We start from the raw sequence: 16,899 nt of genomic DNA on the forward strand, positions 1-16,899 counted from the left end.
TGTTTCCCTTACACCTTTTTTAACCATTCCAAGTCCATCCTCAATTATTATAAAACTCTACTACTTTATAAGTAAAGTGAGGGAACTTGATATTTGAGTGCAGGTGCTTTATATGTGAGTTTCCCTAGTATTTCCCTTCAGTGTCTCATAATATTTCTGCCATGTATGCACTTATATACTGTTATCACACAAAAATGCACTGTTAAATAGTTATCTTTTAGCTCAATTAAGAAAGAGAAAAATGATAGATTTGAATTTACCTTAATTTATTGCTTTTCCATAATGCTTCCTTTCTTTGTAAAGATCTGAGTTTCTGAGCTGTGTTTTTTTTCTTTCTTTCTGCTGGAAGAACTTCTAAAGCTCTTGTAGGAAGTTCTAGTAGCAACAGTAACAACAGTTCGAGTAGTAGTGAATTCCCTCCTTTTTTTTAAATTTGTTTGCCAGAGATGTCTTTATTTCTCTCTTACATTTGAGGAGAATTTTACTATACTCAGCAAAATTCCAGAATTCTATATCCAGAATTCTATTTTTTTTCTCTTTCAACACTTTAAATATTTCACTCTAATCTCCATTTGAGTCCTTAGCATGTTGATCATAATTATTTTAAATTCTCTGTTTTAGAATCCCAATCTGTTTGTCATATTTCAGTCTTAGCCTGATGATTTCTTTGTCCTTCAGAATTTATTTTTTATTTCTAATTTTATTTTTTGCTCTTTTGGTATACACTGTAATTCTTGTTGCTGGATATGTTTCGTGGAGTAATGGGAACTAAGGTAAATAGGTCTTTATTGTGAGGATTTTCGTTAATCTGGTTAGGAGTTGAGCTGTGTAGAATGTTTGCTAAAGCTGTAGGAGAAAGAGGCTTAAAATCCCTCTAGTGTACTTATTTTTGTTTCCCATCTTGACTTTGGGATTCCCTAAGAAATCCTTTCTAGAGTCTGCATCTTGTACTCTCTCAGCTGTAATCCCCTGTTATTCTGTGGGAGCCCTGTGTGCAGTGGTGAGGTGGGGGCAAAGGAAGCACCGTATAGTCTTGTGATTAAATATCCATCTTTTCATGGGGCCTGTTTCCCACCAACACAAGTTGTTCCTCTAACACTATAGCTTCTCCCCCTTGAGGTGAGATGCATGTGCCTGCTCAGTCATATCTGACTCTTTGCGACCCCTGGACTGTAGCCCGCCAGGCTCCTCTGTCCATGGAATTCTCCAGGCAAGAATACTGGAGTGGGTTGCCATGTGCTCCAGGGATCTTCCTGACCCAGGGACTGAACCCTCATCTCCTGAGCCTCCTGCTTTGGCAGGCAGGTTCTTTACTGCTGCACCACTACTGGGAAGCCCTGAATTGAGACAAGAAGGATAAAGAGGGATGGACTGGGCAACATGTCCTTTCCCTTCCTTTGGTAGAACTTGGCTCTGGCAAAGTCTCCCTGGAGAGTAAGCTTTTGTTATGGAGAACACCCTGGCTTTATTTCCTAATGATTCCTCCTTTCCTCCCCGCTGCCAGACCCAAGAGAGAATCCTTTTTCACCTAAGATCAGATGGGTTTTCCAGAGGTAAAATTCACAAGAATGTGAAGTCCCATTTAAACCTGAAGTCCCTGGAGTTTTTCCCTGACATGAGAGTTTACACTCAGCCTTCAGCCATTTGTTACAATTACCATTTCAGTGTTCCTACCATTTTATATAATAGTTCCTGTGGCTTCTGCGCCAGGTAAGCAGCTATCCCAGTGGATCTCCAGGTTCAACTTTCTCTCCACATCTAGAAGTGACTAATTGTCCTGCAACTGCAGTTTTCTGATGAGTCCAAGGAAAGCCATGATTTGTAGTTTGTTAGACAGTTTTCTTATTTTAAGCCTGGGAGTGGCAACTTCCAAACTCTTGCCATGTTGTAGCTGAAACCATAGATGTCTGGATTTGCTTTTTATACATGTAGAGGATGATGTGTTTAAAAGACGTATTGAAGATCATATATTTGATGTCAAGTGGCCTAGGCCTGCAGCACCTTGAAATGGGGCTTGGGTTCCCAGCCAGAGATTGAAGTCAGGTCCAGGTGGTAAGAGAACTCATCTGTAGCCACTACAACCAGCTGGCGCTAGTGATAAAGAACCTGCTTGCCAATGCAGGAGACACAGGAGACTGGGGTTCGATCCCTGGGTCAGGAAGATCCCCTGGAGGAGGGCATGGCAACCCACTCCAGTATTCTTGCCTGGAGAATTCCATGGACAGAGGGAGCCTGGTGGGCTACAGTCCATGGGGTCACAAAGAGTCAGACACAACTGAAGCCATTTAGCATGCGTGTACACCAGTGGTCAGAGACAAGGCCCTGACTTTTCGGCTTTGCAGAAAAATTCCCACAAAGACTGAAAGCAGTGATACAAGTAAAGTGTTTATTAGGAGGAGAAAGAGTACAGTGCGAGTGAATAGACACAGAGACGGGCTCAGATAGAGAGTCCTACTCGTGTGGTAGTGTGAATCACATTTATGGAGCATTTCTTCGGGGTTTGCTCTGGCCTTGCTTTGCCGGGTTCTGAGTCTGTTGTTTGGTTTATCTCAGGGTCCTCCATGTGTGTCTGCACATCTCTTAGCCAAGATGGATCCCAGTGAAGAGGCCTATGGGTAGTTGCCATCACTTCCTATGCGGTGACGCCCCTTCGCTTTCTGACCTCCAAGGAGCCTTTCTGCGGGTGTGTAGTCAGGGAGGTCTCCTTAACTTTGAGAATGAGGAAAATGTAATCTCTTATCTCATATCTGTTCAGGGCCCAGCCTCCTCTGTCATCCTGCTTTTGTGGAGTTTCTGCTGTTATGGAGTTTCAGTCCATGGGGGCAGAAACTGTTAAGCCTGGGGCCCAGCTGTCTTCTGACTCATGTTTAGCAAATGTGTTAAGCTTCAGAAAAAATATTATCTAGAGATATATTGGGAGAGATCAGATGCAATTTTAGGTTAGATGTATAATGGAAAGTACACTTGTACAGTTGGCTTTCTCAATCAGTGGGGAAATTTTTCCTTTCTGCCGCCACTTTTCTGGATGCCCGTCTAAGGCAGAGAGGGCTTCCCTAGTGGCTCCGATGGTGAAGAAACTGCCTGCAGTGTGGGAGCCACAGGAGACACCGGTTCAATCCCTGGGTCAGGAAGACCCTTGGAGGAGGAAATGGCAACCCACTCCAGTATTCTCGCCTGAGGAATACCCATGGACAGAGGAGCTGGCGGGCTACAGTCCATGGGGTAGCAAAGAGTCGGACATGACTTAGAGACTGAGCAGGCAGGAGGCAGAGAAAGGTCACTGAGGCATTGCAAGGGGTCTGATGAAAACACTGCCTCCAGATAAGGTGTTTTCCCAATGCAATAGGTCACTGATAGGATCGTGAAGAGTTTACAACTCCCTCTGCGTTCAAAATGGAAGCTTTTCATCAACATCATAGTTCTCAAAGTCAAGGAAGTAAAACTAGAGCATTTGGGACCCTTTAGAAAAATCAACCTCCCAGGGTAGTTTCAAATAATGTGTCATGTCTTACTAAATTGTGGATGGTTATTTCATTTTCGAGAATCTACCTTCTAACCACTCACTCTTGATTTACAGCAGCAGTTTTAAAACTGTGTGTTCTGCTAGAATTAGTGCTTCTTGCAGCAGTTAACCAGTGTTGGGTGCCACTTTTTTTTTTTTTTTTTTTATTAAAGACCATTAAGAACATTTTCAAAACCCCTGAGGCTCAAGGCAGGTTGAACAACAGTTCTCCACATGCTGTGGTGACATGAACTTACCCATGGTCAGCTTTTAAATGAGTGCTGTCAGAAAGGTTGTTGATTTTATGTGACCCATCCAAATTTACAATACACACTAATGGAATCCCACATGACGTGTCTTGATGATATTTTAAAATGAGTGTATTTTACTGGATACACTGAGCTAATGAACAGTTTGTGAAGCTACCCTTAACCTTCTCTCTCTTATTTAGGTGAATTTTTTTTAGCTTTGCAATCCCATCTCTTTCATAAGGAGTTTTTCCCTCCATTTACTTATTTTTTTCAGTTAAACATAAAGAGCTTTATTTTTATTGTATTTTTAAAAATATAATTTATTTATTTATTTGGCTGTTCTGGGTCTTAGTTGTGGGATGAGGGATCTAGTTCCCTGACCAGGGATTGAACATGGGCCCCCTGCATGGGGAGTGCAGTCTTAGACACTGGACTGCTAGGAAAGTCCCTTAAGGAACTTTGTTGTTTTTTTATTCAACACTATTACACAGAGTAAAAGCCTAAGACTGAACAACAGCCCCAAGTGCCTATCAGTTCTCTGATCTCACCTTCTTGCTTCTCTTTCCATCATATCTGCTTTTGTCTATGGCTTTCTTAATGCTTCTTGAACATATTATGTGTGTTCTCATCTTAGGACTTTTAGTCCTAAGATGGGCTGTTCCTTCTTCATGAACTTTTTTTTATTCCTAATAAATGTTTAATCAATGTCATCTCCTTCAGGTTTTTAGTAAGATGTCATCTAATCAGACCTATTTTGACTACATTATTTAATTGCCAGCTTGTCTTTCCCTGGCTTTCCTCATCCCTGTTAATCTTATCTTTCATTTTTTAAATTTCTGAGTTGCTTTCTATGCTAGCATGCCAATAATTTACTCCTTTTTTAAAAAAAAAATTATTTTCTATGGTCTCCTGCTAGAATGTAAGCTTAAGGAAGGTAGTATCTTTCCAAATTTTGTCCCATGATATAATCAAATATAATATTTGAAGAAATATTCATAGGAAAAACTCAAGGAGCTTTGGAAATTGACTGGATGGTAGAGCATGAAGGAGAAACATGTGAAAATAATTCCAGTTCTAAATTGTCGTTAGCTAAACACACTTAGGAAGCGACTATATAGAATTATCTCTGCTGCTGCTACTGCTGCTAAGTCGCTTCAGTCGTGTCCGACTCTGTGCGACCCCAGAGACGGCAGGCCACCAGGTTTCCCCGTTCCTGGGATTCTCCAGGCAAGAACACTGGAGTGGGTTGCCATTTCCTTCTCCAATGCATGAAAGTGAAAAGTGAAAGTGAAGTCACTCAGTCGTTCCCGACTCTTAGCGACCCCATGGCCTGCAGCCTACCAGGCTCCTCTGTCCATGGATTTTTCAGGCAAGAGTACTGGAGTGGGGTGCCATTGCCTTCTCTGAGAATTATCTCTATATACATTAAATATAAGATACTAATGGCATGTTCAGGCTTGATGTTAAATATGATATAAGTTGAGAGCATGAGAGAAACATCTGAGCTGTAGATGTAAATCTGAGGGTCATTACTATAGAGGGAAAGTGAAGAGGATGTAGTTGAGCAGAGAGGTCATTGAGAACAGCAATTTGAAAGGAGAAGAAAGACTTACCAAGGAAAGAAGGACAAGATGAGTCTGGAAAGGTAAGAGTAAATCAACAAAGAAAAGTTCAGGAAAGGACCAGGCAATAGCGACAGAGTTTGCAGCAACATGGATACACCATGGAGAGATGAAATAAGAAAGTACATTATCTAAAATATAACAACTTAGAGCTTATATATCCCGGTTTAAAAATAGATGTGTTTGAAAGACATATGTGTCTATGATCTTGGAAGCAAAGAGTTTTAGTAACATATAATTGACTGCAGTTCAGAAAGTTCAGTCATAAAAGCTCCATGTGCTCTTTGCTATACTGCAATATCATTTAGTGCTTATTATTTAATTTGGGAAGATTCTAGAAAGAATACGTTTTCATGAGCTGTCAGTTGATGAATTTATAGTATGAAGAGTACATATTTCTATTTGAAAATATATATTAATATTTATATTTGCATAGGTTTTTAATATGTATATATAGAGAAATGACATTGAAGGTGATTCAGTTATTGTCTTTAATAAAATGTAATACTAGTTTCCAGGATGGATCTGGAGGCTTTAATAATGAAGCATGTTGCTCTGAATATTTAGTATGAATGTGAAACATTGATTATCTTTATTTCCTTGAACACTTCAAAGTTTTTCATGAAGAAAGGTAGTATTCCTTTACTGAACATGATAATGTATGTCTTTATGAGCATCGGTGTGTATACATTAAACTTCACTATGTGGAGGCTACATAAAAATGCTTTATGCTTCTGGCATCTGGATTTTCACTTACTTTGTAGCTGTTTTATCCATGTATGTTACTGATTGAGATGATAATAACAGGAAGAACACTTACATTTCACATCTTTTGGCTTTATGAGTATTTGAATAAATGCATTTTACTTTTCTACCTTGTCACCATAGGACTTTATTTAAAAATGTGTTTCTAGACCTTTTTGAACATGTTAGAGGCAAGTGTGTGATGAGAACCTGGAAAAGCAGGAAGGAGAGGGCAATTTATGTTGTGGATGACAGCTCTGTGGGTAGTATTAGAGGTGGATCATAATGGGAAACCCTCAGAACATTTTAAGGGAATGGTAAATAAAGTTTGATGTAATAACATTTAAAATGGTCTTTTTCTGTGGCCATGAGGTGGGTGATGTTAAAGTTGGAACATGTGGTTATCTTCATTGCATCCGTGGAGCCCAGCATATCTTCATATATATTGTAGTGTGTTAGTTGCTCAGTTGTGTCTGACTCTTTGAGACCCCGTGGACTGTAGCCAGCCAGACGCCTCTGTCCATGGAATTCTCCAGGCAACAATACTGGAGTGGGTTGCCATTCCCTTCTCCACGTATATATTGTAGGAGATAATGCTAATATTATTGTAGGAGATAAGATTAATAAATACTTGAGGACCAAAAGCAAATGTTCTAGGCTTATCTCTAGAGGATATCTGGCAAAGGAAACAGGTGCACAAGCTCTGAGGCTTGAAGAGTTCTGGCACATTTGGGAAACTGTGTGGTTCAGAGAGAGAATGGAATTGATTGTACAAAGTAGACCATTAGGCTAAAAATTGGAGCCATGTAGGAAATGGGAATCCACTTCCAGATTTTAAAAAAAGAATTGCACTAGATTTGCGCTTAAGAGAGAAGGTTTTGGTGGTGACCTAGCTGAATTGACATTTGAGGGAAGCGACCCACAAAGGTGATCCTAGCTGAGAAGGCAAATGACATGTTATGGCAACCAACGCAAGAGACAGAGTCAACTAAAAGGTAAAGAAACATCTAGTAGAAATGAAAAAGTAGTCACTGGATTTAGAATCATTTCAAGAGTATAGTCTTTGCATTCGCCGTGGAGAGCTGAAATTAGATGATCCGAGATTGAAGAGTGAACATGAAATGAGGAAATAAAAGGGCAAGTTTTCAAAATTATTTCTAAGAGGTTGGACACAGAGAAATTGTAGGATGTAAAATGTTTTCTATATCTATAGGAACCAAGAATTATGCCTCTACCTAACCAATAGGAAAGGAGGGTCAGCAAATTCTGTTTGAATTCAGAAAAGAAACCAGAACATAGGTGGAGAGATTAATTCTCTCTTGATCGCAGGAGGGACACCTAACTCTCTACCATGGGAAGAGAGGCAGTAATAACGGTTGTAGAGGTAAATGAATTTGTAGATAGAATTAAGAAGTAGACTACTGAAAGAGAAGTGTTGTTGTTGGCCCAAAATGCAAAAATGCATTAGGCAATCTCATTAAGCAATTTTCAATTAATGGAGCATTGCTAAAGAGCTTACTGTTTAAAACTGAACTAAAAAATACCATTGAGGCCCATAACACGAGTTGGACTAAAAGCAGACTTATAAACCAGTGATACTACTCTGTTTGACTGTTGACTCTTATTTGCATTTTACTTATTAAAATAATACCTGCTGGGCAAGAAAATCTTTTGAAGATGAAAAATTTAGAAATGCATATTTGTATTTTTTTCCCCTAATTCCAACCTCCTCAAAACTTCTCCTGATCTGAATATTATTATTCCTAAAACGACTGTCATTTGCAATGACTTTACAATAAGGCATGCCTATACAGTCACTCCCGTTCGAAAAGGAGAGGATTGTCATATTTTCTGCATCTTTAAAACCATCTAATGTATCATCTTGTAGTCACCACTTTATAAGTAATCATGGAGTCAAAAAAACATCTAGGATGATGTCCTAAAAATAAAAGTCTAAGAAAATGTCTCGCATAGGAGTTACTCCATAAATGTTTGGAGAATCCAAATGTTTGCTGGAAGCCAGGCCAAATTAAGACCCAGTTCTCTGGCACAGCCGTGTTCCTCTGTGACTTTGAACTGTGTCCTTGATGCCTCAGCAGTCTTGACAGAGGGTATTGCAGCCTCGGTGCAGACATTAGTAGGTGTTGGCAGAAGCAGCCTTGGCATTGGCAGGGATTGTGAACAGTGGAGGCACCTTGGGGAGGCTCAGCGGTGATCCTGTTAGAGGGCGTTGGAGGCCAGGCTCCGGACGCTGGCACAACAGCCCCTCTGGGGGTGCTCCAGAGAGCAAAATGACAGATATGACACTATTATCTGGGAACTCATCTGTGGAGACCAGTGAGACACCTCTGGCAAACCTAGAGGCATCAGGGAGAGACCGGGTGAAAGATTTAGGGTATTCAAAGAGCTGAGGCAGAGAAATACTGGGCCAGAGCTGATATAAACACTGAATTTAGTCCCCAGGTGGGACTGAATAGGAAGCAAGGGTTTCATATTTATGGGCCTTAGGTCTGCCCCCAACTCTTTTTTTTTTTTCTTTTACTCTTAAGATCTTACTACCTTTTGCTACTATTATTACTGCTGCTACTACTACTGTTACTACTACTACCGGTACCACTATGATAATGACAGCAGCCTTTTGTAGCATACCGTATTTTACAGCATGCTCACCTATGATTCTATTCTGTTGTTGTTGTTAAGTTGCTAAGTTATGTCTGACTCTTTTGCAACCCCAGTGGATTGTAGCCTGCCAGGCTCCACTGTCCATGGAATATCCCAGGCAAGAATACTGGAGTGGGTTGACATTTCCTTCTATGCAGCATCTTCCTGACCCAGGGATTGAACCTGCAGCTCCTGAATTGCAGGTGGATTCTTCACTGCTGAGCCACCAGGCAAGCCCGTGATTCCTTACTAGTACTTCGTTAGTAGTTTTATCCGAATGATCTCATTTGATTCTCAAAACTGTAGATCCATAAGATAGATGATATCCTTATTTTGTAGGTTGAAAGTGAAAGTGAGTTTGCTCATTTGTGTCTGACTCTTTGTGACCTCGTGGACTGTAGCCTACCAGGTTCCACCATGGGGTTTTCCAGGCAAGAATACTGGAGTGGGTTGGCCATTTCCTTCTCCAGGAGATCTTCCTGACCCAGGAATTGAACCTGGGTCTCCTGCATTGTAGGCAGACGCTTTACCATCTGAGCCACCAGGGAAGTAGGCTGAGGATGTTGTAAAACTGAAATTTAAGGAGATCAATAGCAACAGCCACATTCACACACCTGGTTCGTGGAGCCAGGGCTCCTCCTGTTAGCTCTGCTCTTAGCGCTAACATATCTTTTACTCTTTACTTCAAAAGCAGTTGAAGGACCCAAAATATTCCTCCCCTATGGGCAAATATTCTGACAGAGAAGCTTTCCATTTTTGTTTTTGTCTCTGAATAGACAACTTTGGGTAGTCTGTTTAAATAGGAACCCATTGTATTATAAGCTGATTATCAAATATGGAGTTTTACAAATTCATCTGATTATAGCAGAAATTAGTTTTATTGCCATAGGATAGTAGATGTTTGGTTTTGTTTGACTTGAACATATCATGACATTTCAGTTATTCCTTTTACATTGTTAAATGTCTTGATGAATAAAATAATAATCCCAACTCATATTCCTATTTTTGGTTTTATTCATAATATGATAATGATATCATGCTCATATTAAACAAATACATTGAAGAAGGTACACTGTTTTCTTAATATACTTCTTGTACTTATTTTTCAGTTAAGATGATAAAATTTTAACTTTGAATAACTTTGTAGAACTTTGCCTTATAACAAATTCTTCTTGTGGTTTAGGTCATTTATTATTAGCGCTAAGAGACAAGGCCGATTAACTTACGCAAGAGTAGGGGAGAGTAAAGTAGTTAATGAAAGAAATTAGTCAAATCTTGATTTCACTTTTAAAATTATCCTGTTGAGATGCCACCAGTTGTCTGACATTCCTGGAACAACTTCCCTCATTCCCTCTTCTTGGCTTAGACGGGAGTATGTGAAACTAGCAAATTTTGCAATCACTCTGCCCTTCCTATGCCAGTATGCTAAGATGCAGTATGATTTGACCAAGCTGTGATAATGTTTACTTTTAAATTATTATGTATAATTTGTGTGAGGCCGCCAATACATGGCAGTAAGTCGTAGTAAACGTTTTGAGTAGCATAATAAAGATCTGGGCTTCCTCATGTTTGTCACCAAAAGATAAGTCTGACTACATATACATTCTCAAAGCTAAACGTAGGAAAATAAACCTTAAGAACCCTGAATCAATAATCAGCCATTGAGCAGTAGAGTTCTTGTTATTATTATCATCCATGTGTATATGTATGTGTGTGTCTGTGTGTGTGTGTGTGTGAGACAGATTATATATGAATACAGATTCACTTATTTCATAAATAGTTTTGAGACTTTTACTCTCTGCAAGACACAATGCTAGACAAATGGGGGCCTCTTGAAAAGTTTAAAAGCTTGGCAGAGAGACATGAAAAATGCTGCTGAAGGAGCTTAGAAGAGGGACATGGGAATTGCAGTATGGCTGAAAAGGGTATGAATTGTCTTGTAATAGTATTTATTCCATAAATAGAAGAAAATGTTGCTAGTACTTCCTTTAAAAGTGGTATGGAAAATCTGTCAATGATGGGTTACTAGCAATACTGAATTTGAATAATATCCAACTTAGAGTTGGAGCAAGAAAATTATGTAAATTAGAAGTAAATAAGGAATATTCTTAACAAAACTATAGATCCAAACACTGGAGGGGGAAAGAAAAATATGAAAAGAATGTTGATTTATTTATAGTTGATATATTTCCTGTGTGTGGAAAATCTCTATGGATAATTATATAAAATAATCATATTTAGTAATGTATTATTAACACTGTAATTTCTTATTTTACCAAATACTTTGGTATCTTCCAAGGTAGCTCCCCATTTTAATATTTCTTATTCTGTCCATGGAGAGAGTTTAATCCTAGCTTTGGCACTTTCTGCTTTTGATAATTCCATTTATGTATGCATCTTTTTTTCCTATAAAATGAAGATTTGCCAACATTGTCTTTATCGTTTCTTGGTCCAGTTTTTCTAAAATTTTATGGTTACACAAGATGGTATGCAGAAAAGTCAAAGCCATAACTATTCCTTTTGTGCTTTGTTCGTAACAGTCCTCCGATAATTTGCTGGAACGCACAGTGTCTGGAAATGAATGTTTGGAACAGTTTGTTTTGCCTGTCTTGACCATTCCATTTCTGACCTAATGGGTTGTTTAACTATTAGGAGATGTTCCCATTACAGGCTTTTACTTTGGCAAAGGGCTGGCTTTTGTTAATAGTGGTGGGGCTTTTTTTTTTTACTGGATCTGAGACAATAAAGAGCTCAGGGCCTGAGAGGTGGATGGTTTTCAGTGAGTGTCTGTGAAGGAAAACAGCAATGGGTAGGTGAACCGATGGGGTATGATGAGCACCGTGGTGAATAAGTGTGCCGACCACATCAATCTCCCAAACCTATTCATTTCTTTATAGCTTTACAAAATATATTTATATAATTAAATAGTGTTAACTATAGTAATATTTTATTCAGTTTTACATTTTTGCACTTAAGTCTATAGAACTAGACTATGGATGCATGTATGTATATATTCATTTTAGTGTTAATGTAATTTTGTGTTATTCTGTTTTTTTGGTGTGTGTGTGGTTGTGGTTTACAACCAACAAATATGCAAAAAATTCCCTGGAGAATGCCAGTGCTCACACAATTCCTTTCCAGCCACACAACAATACTGCATTTCCCAGGCTCCCCCGGAAGGGGGGACAACCTTCTGGTCAACGCAGTGTGTATACAAGTGGTGTACACCATTTTCTGGCTTATTCCCAGAAAACTCCCCCATGTCCATCCCTTTTCCTTAACTCCTAGCCAGAAACACCTAAAATGTGGTATTGACTTCTCAGTTACCCATGACAAGGGGTCAGATAATAGACACTAAAAGGCTGGAGAACCCTGTTATAGCAGGCAAAAATCTGGTAAGACAGTTGCCAATGATAACTTGGAAGGCAGATCATTTATCTACTAAGCTTTCAGCTCAAGAGGGAAAAGTTGGAAAAGCACTTGTAGTGTGCATTCGCTAAAATTAGCTGCCTTTGGCAAAGTACCGTAAGAAAAAGATGTTACAGGAATAGAGACAGTCCAGAAACTTGAGGCACCATTAGGATAGCTATATCAACTGCTTTTAGACCCTGCAAAGTAAGAGAGAAGAAATTTTGAGAGGCTTGGTGTGCCAAAGGGTCAGCAACATTTATCAGTTTAATAAAGTCCTGAGACTTCCCTGGTGGTCCAGTGGTTCAGACTTAGAGCTTCCAATGCAGGGGGCTTGGGTTTGATCCCTGGTGTGGGAACTAGGATCCCACATGCTGTGCGGCATGACCAAAATAAAATAAAGTCCAGTAGATGTGTGGCAAACTTCTGATTAAGGGTGGTCTTCCACCCAAGTCAGCTGTCCCTGTGTCGTCTTATAAGTCTTAGTTTAACAAAGGGGACACTGAGAAAGAGGCAAAGATTCCATGCACTTCTGTGAGTTTTATCTTGGCAAGAAATTTGGAAGAGGTGACTGACAGATGAAATTAAATGGAAGGAAATAGATCATAAGCCTACTGATAATCTGAGGGAATTTCACTGCCAAACAAACGGCCTTTAACACTGGACGTTCCAACTACCAAGCAACTTCGAGGTTTTGTTGTGCAGTGAATCATGTCCCCTCCACGATTCACATGTTGAAACTCTGGCCCCACGACTTCAGGATGTGACTGCATTTGGAGACAGAGCTTTTTAAAAGTTGATTAACCAGAGATCCCAACCCAATCTGACCAGAGATCTTATCATGGTAAGAAATTGGGACACACAGAGAGACATGAGGATATACAGAGACAAATGAAGACGCAGTGAGAAGGTGGCCCATTGTAGGTCAAGGAGACATGTATGGGCAGATTCTCCGCTCATGTCTCTCAGAAGAAACCAAACATGCTGACACCTTAGCTCAGACATCTTGCCTCCAGAACTGTGAGAAAATACATTTCTTTTATTTAACTACCAATGGGTATTTTGTTGGGCTTCCCTGGTGGCTCAGCTGGTAAATAATCTGTCTGCAGCGACAGATTATCTAGAAAATGTTGTTGTTCAGTCACCAAGTCATGTCTGATTCTTTGTCACCCCATGGACCGCAGCACATCGGACTTCCCTGTCTTTCACTATTTCACAGAGTTTGCTCAAACTTACATCCATTGTGTCAATAATGCCATCCAATCATCTCATGCTGTCTCGCCCCCTTCTCCTCCTGCCCTCAATCCTTCCTAGCATCAGGGTCTTTTCCAGTGAGTCAGCTCTTTTCATCAGGTGGCCAAAGTATTTGAGCTTCAGCATCAGTCCTTCCAATGAATATTCAGTTGATTTCCTTTAAGATTGATTGGTTTGATCTCCTTGCTGAAAATGAATACAGCTCCCAAATTATCTCCAGCAAGAAGTGACTTGCAAAAGTGTTCCAGCCCCTAAGAGCCTATTCCCCAACCTTCTTATAGATGTGGACAACAAGGATAATAAAATGCAGAATAAACTTCTGAGGTGTGCAGGCAAGGCAACTCATGAAATATATTTAGAAAATGTATTTTTGTGAAATCAATTTTTAGTGAAATATAGGAAATTTATATTTTGCTTCCAGATTAGAAAATCAGGCAGAAAAACAGGTTTATAACATTGTCATATGAATAAGAATAATACAGTAAGAAAGAATTATGAAGATGGTTTTACAACTACTACTGTAGTTGTAACTACAACCTACAGTATACTAAGACAGCTTCTAAAATTGATTACTGAAAGAAAAACCTGTAAAGGTGTTTCATTCTTTCATGTTCAGACCTCTGATAAACCCAAATTTTATCCATATATGCTTTATAAATGAAAATAAAAATACTTAATTATAGATAAAAATTCCTTATTCTCTAGATCAAAGAAATTCACATGCCCAATTGTGTTTTTAGGAAATTTCACCCTTTCAAACATAGATTTTCAAATGCATCAACTTTGAAAAATCAAAGATGTTTGCAGTCTTTATTTGAATACATTCTGAGGAGCACCAGGAAAACAGCCAAATCTTGAAATATTCACCGATGAAGGTGACTGCATGCAGAGCAGAAAGTTTAATAATGGAAAAGCAAAAGCTAGGACCCAACATGTGGGAAGGAACACCTTCTTGTATGAAAGTTGTTGCCAAACATATGAAATTTTATTTGCAATTAGGACAAAGATAGATATTCCTGGGCTCTTTAGAAAATCTCTTGTCATGATGACGTATGGTATTAGTCAGGCTGACGCTTATGGAGAATGTACTCTTGGTTCAATATCAAGAATATATCAATTTATGTAACAAAACTGTCATGCATAATTCAGCTTTTAAAAACCAAATATGTGCTCTCTAACTGGGTTCTTCAACAGTCCTAAATGGGGAGACTGAAAAAGACCCAGGTGGTAATCATGCCGCCTGGGCTTCCGTGTTCCTATGGCTGATTAAGCAGGTTGTGACAATGAGGTGTAAACATAGAAAGAAAGTGAAAGTGAAGTGTCCGACTCTTTGTGACCCTGTGGACTGTAGCCCAACAGGCTCCTCTGTCCATGGGATTCTCTAGGCTAGAATACTGGAGGATCTTCCCGACGCAGGGATCGAACCCAGGTCTCCTGCATTGCAGGCAGACACTTTAGACTTTTCATCTAATTTGGACGATTCCAACTAACTCACAGCCCCCGTAAGCCCCCACTTTGCCTTCCTAGTTTATTGTTTTACTTTAAGCAAGTCAATGACAATTTTAAACACTACAGAATTGTATTTTTTTTTTTAATGTTTTCATTTTTTGTTCTTGGTGAACTTTGGAGTATTTTGTATACAATAAGAACGTTAGCAATGACCAAAAGACCAAAATTCTCTTCTTGGAGAAAACTGTCAAAGTTTTAAAGATCTGGGACAATACTATATATTGATGGTAATAAGAAATTGCTGAAAGATACTAGTAAAATTTAACTTTGGAAAGTCTTTGGACCCTACCACATCCCACAAAGGAAGAAAGAACTGGAAAAAAAAAAAATCTCGATCAAAATTTGATAATTTAGGAATACTATATTCTTTAGAAATCAACTTCACAGCTAGATAATTCTTTAAGGTACATATAATAAGAGATTACCTTATCAAATGAAATTTCATTCATTTAATCTTTATTTTACTTTATTTATGGCAGGCATGGGAATTAAGAGAAGAAATTTCACATTAATTACCTGAAAACAAGTTTCAAAGAACAATTGTATGCCAACAGAACAAAACAGAAAAGACAATAATGTGCTATTTTCTGGTATTATTTTTTGTTATTCTCAGAATAGGAAAAATTTCAAACTAGAAGTTAATTGAAAGTAAGGGACTTGTTTTAGTGTTTAATCACCCTAAGTATTTTCTTGCAGTATTTTTTTTTCCTGCTACCAAAGTACTCCATCCAAGGAAAATGCTACTTTCATTTCCTCCTGGCTATTCAGATATTTTGTTTTTAGAATTAAATACTGTTTTACTCAATCTTTCACCATATCCATGGCCTCATGTGCATTTCTTGTTAGAGTGATGCTGGCAGAGCACATTCAAAGACTGACTGTTCATAAAGCTTTTATTGTAGGCATCATATTGGTTTTTCACTGTGTGTATAGGGGGATGGCATAACAGTCTTGGGTTCTGCTGGAATAAAAAAAAATATTTTCAGCAAAGTCACTTTCTTTCATTTAGACTATTTGATATTAAGCCTGTTTATAGAGATTAGCTTTGCTAAAAAATTGAGTGTTGAAATCAAATGAACCAATTTATACAGTCATTATGAATAATGAAGCCAAAGACTTTCCTTTTTCTCTAATAGTAAAAGATTGTTGGTCTGAGGGGGATGGTTGTGATTTAACAAATTCTTCAGTTGCATTTTGTTTGGTGTGTGGTTATGTTTTAGAGTTCACTGTCTCTAACCTTTTAAAGCTTCTAGGTAAATTGATAATCATTTCTGTTAGGAAAGTCCATTGAGGACCAACAGTACCTTTATGTTGAAGAATTTGACATCATTTCTTTCTCATCTATTTGCACTTATACACAGTAATTGCGATGTAATATTTGACTGGTGTTGGCATGCTTCTCTTTTGTTTTAATTATTACTATTATAGTGTTAACTGGTAGTCATTTGTTGTTACCTTTAATTCACATTTGATCAGGCCTTTTTTTTTTTGGTAGATTTGTTATGTTTCTATTTCTTATATACCACATGAAGTTTAGCATTTTGATGTGGGTTGTTTTTAAAACTTCCAGCTATAATTACCAATATTCATGACACTGAGCTACAGTACATAATGGTTTGGGGGATGCTTTTAAAACTGTTTTTATCACAAATCTCTAAATTCTGCAAAGAAGATTCTGCATTATCTTTCATAACCTGTGCTATCCAAAGCATATGATCTCATAACTGAAGTACTTTAAAAATCATATGTAGCTAATAATTAAATATAATTTTAACTAAAAATATGCAGCTACCAGTAGTTTTCTCCATTAAATCTAAAAGGAATAGATTTCTCCACTAAATCTAAAAGGAACATAAATATGTTCCCTGATTCAATATTTTAGTAGCTTTAATTCTACATTCTGACTTCTTTTTGGACATAAAAGGTATGTCTGTGTCCTTTTATTCTT

General features: G+C 38.4%; 1 non-coding gene across 1 annotated transcript; it reads right to left on the bottom strand.

The window, feature by feature from the left end:
• Positions 1-9,255: 9,255 nt before the first annotated feature.
• Positions 9,256-9,328, bottom strand: TRNAC-ACA (transfer RNA cysteine (anticodon ACA)). The gene has a single exon. It is a non-coding gene; the product is annotated as a tRNA-Cys (tRNA).
• Between the last annotated feature and the right edge of the window lie 7,571 nt (positions 9,329-16,899).

Source organism: Bos javanicus, chromosome 27 (assembly GCF_032452875.1).
Source record: "Bos javanicus breed banteng chromosome 27, ARS-OSU_banteng_1.0, whole genome shotgun sequence".
Classification (NCBI taxonomy): domain Eukaryota; kingdom Metazoa; phylum Chordata; class Mammalia; order Artiodactyla; family Bovidae; genus Bos; species Bos javanicus.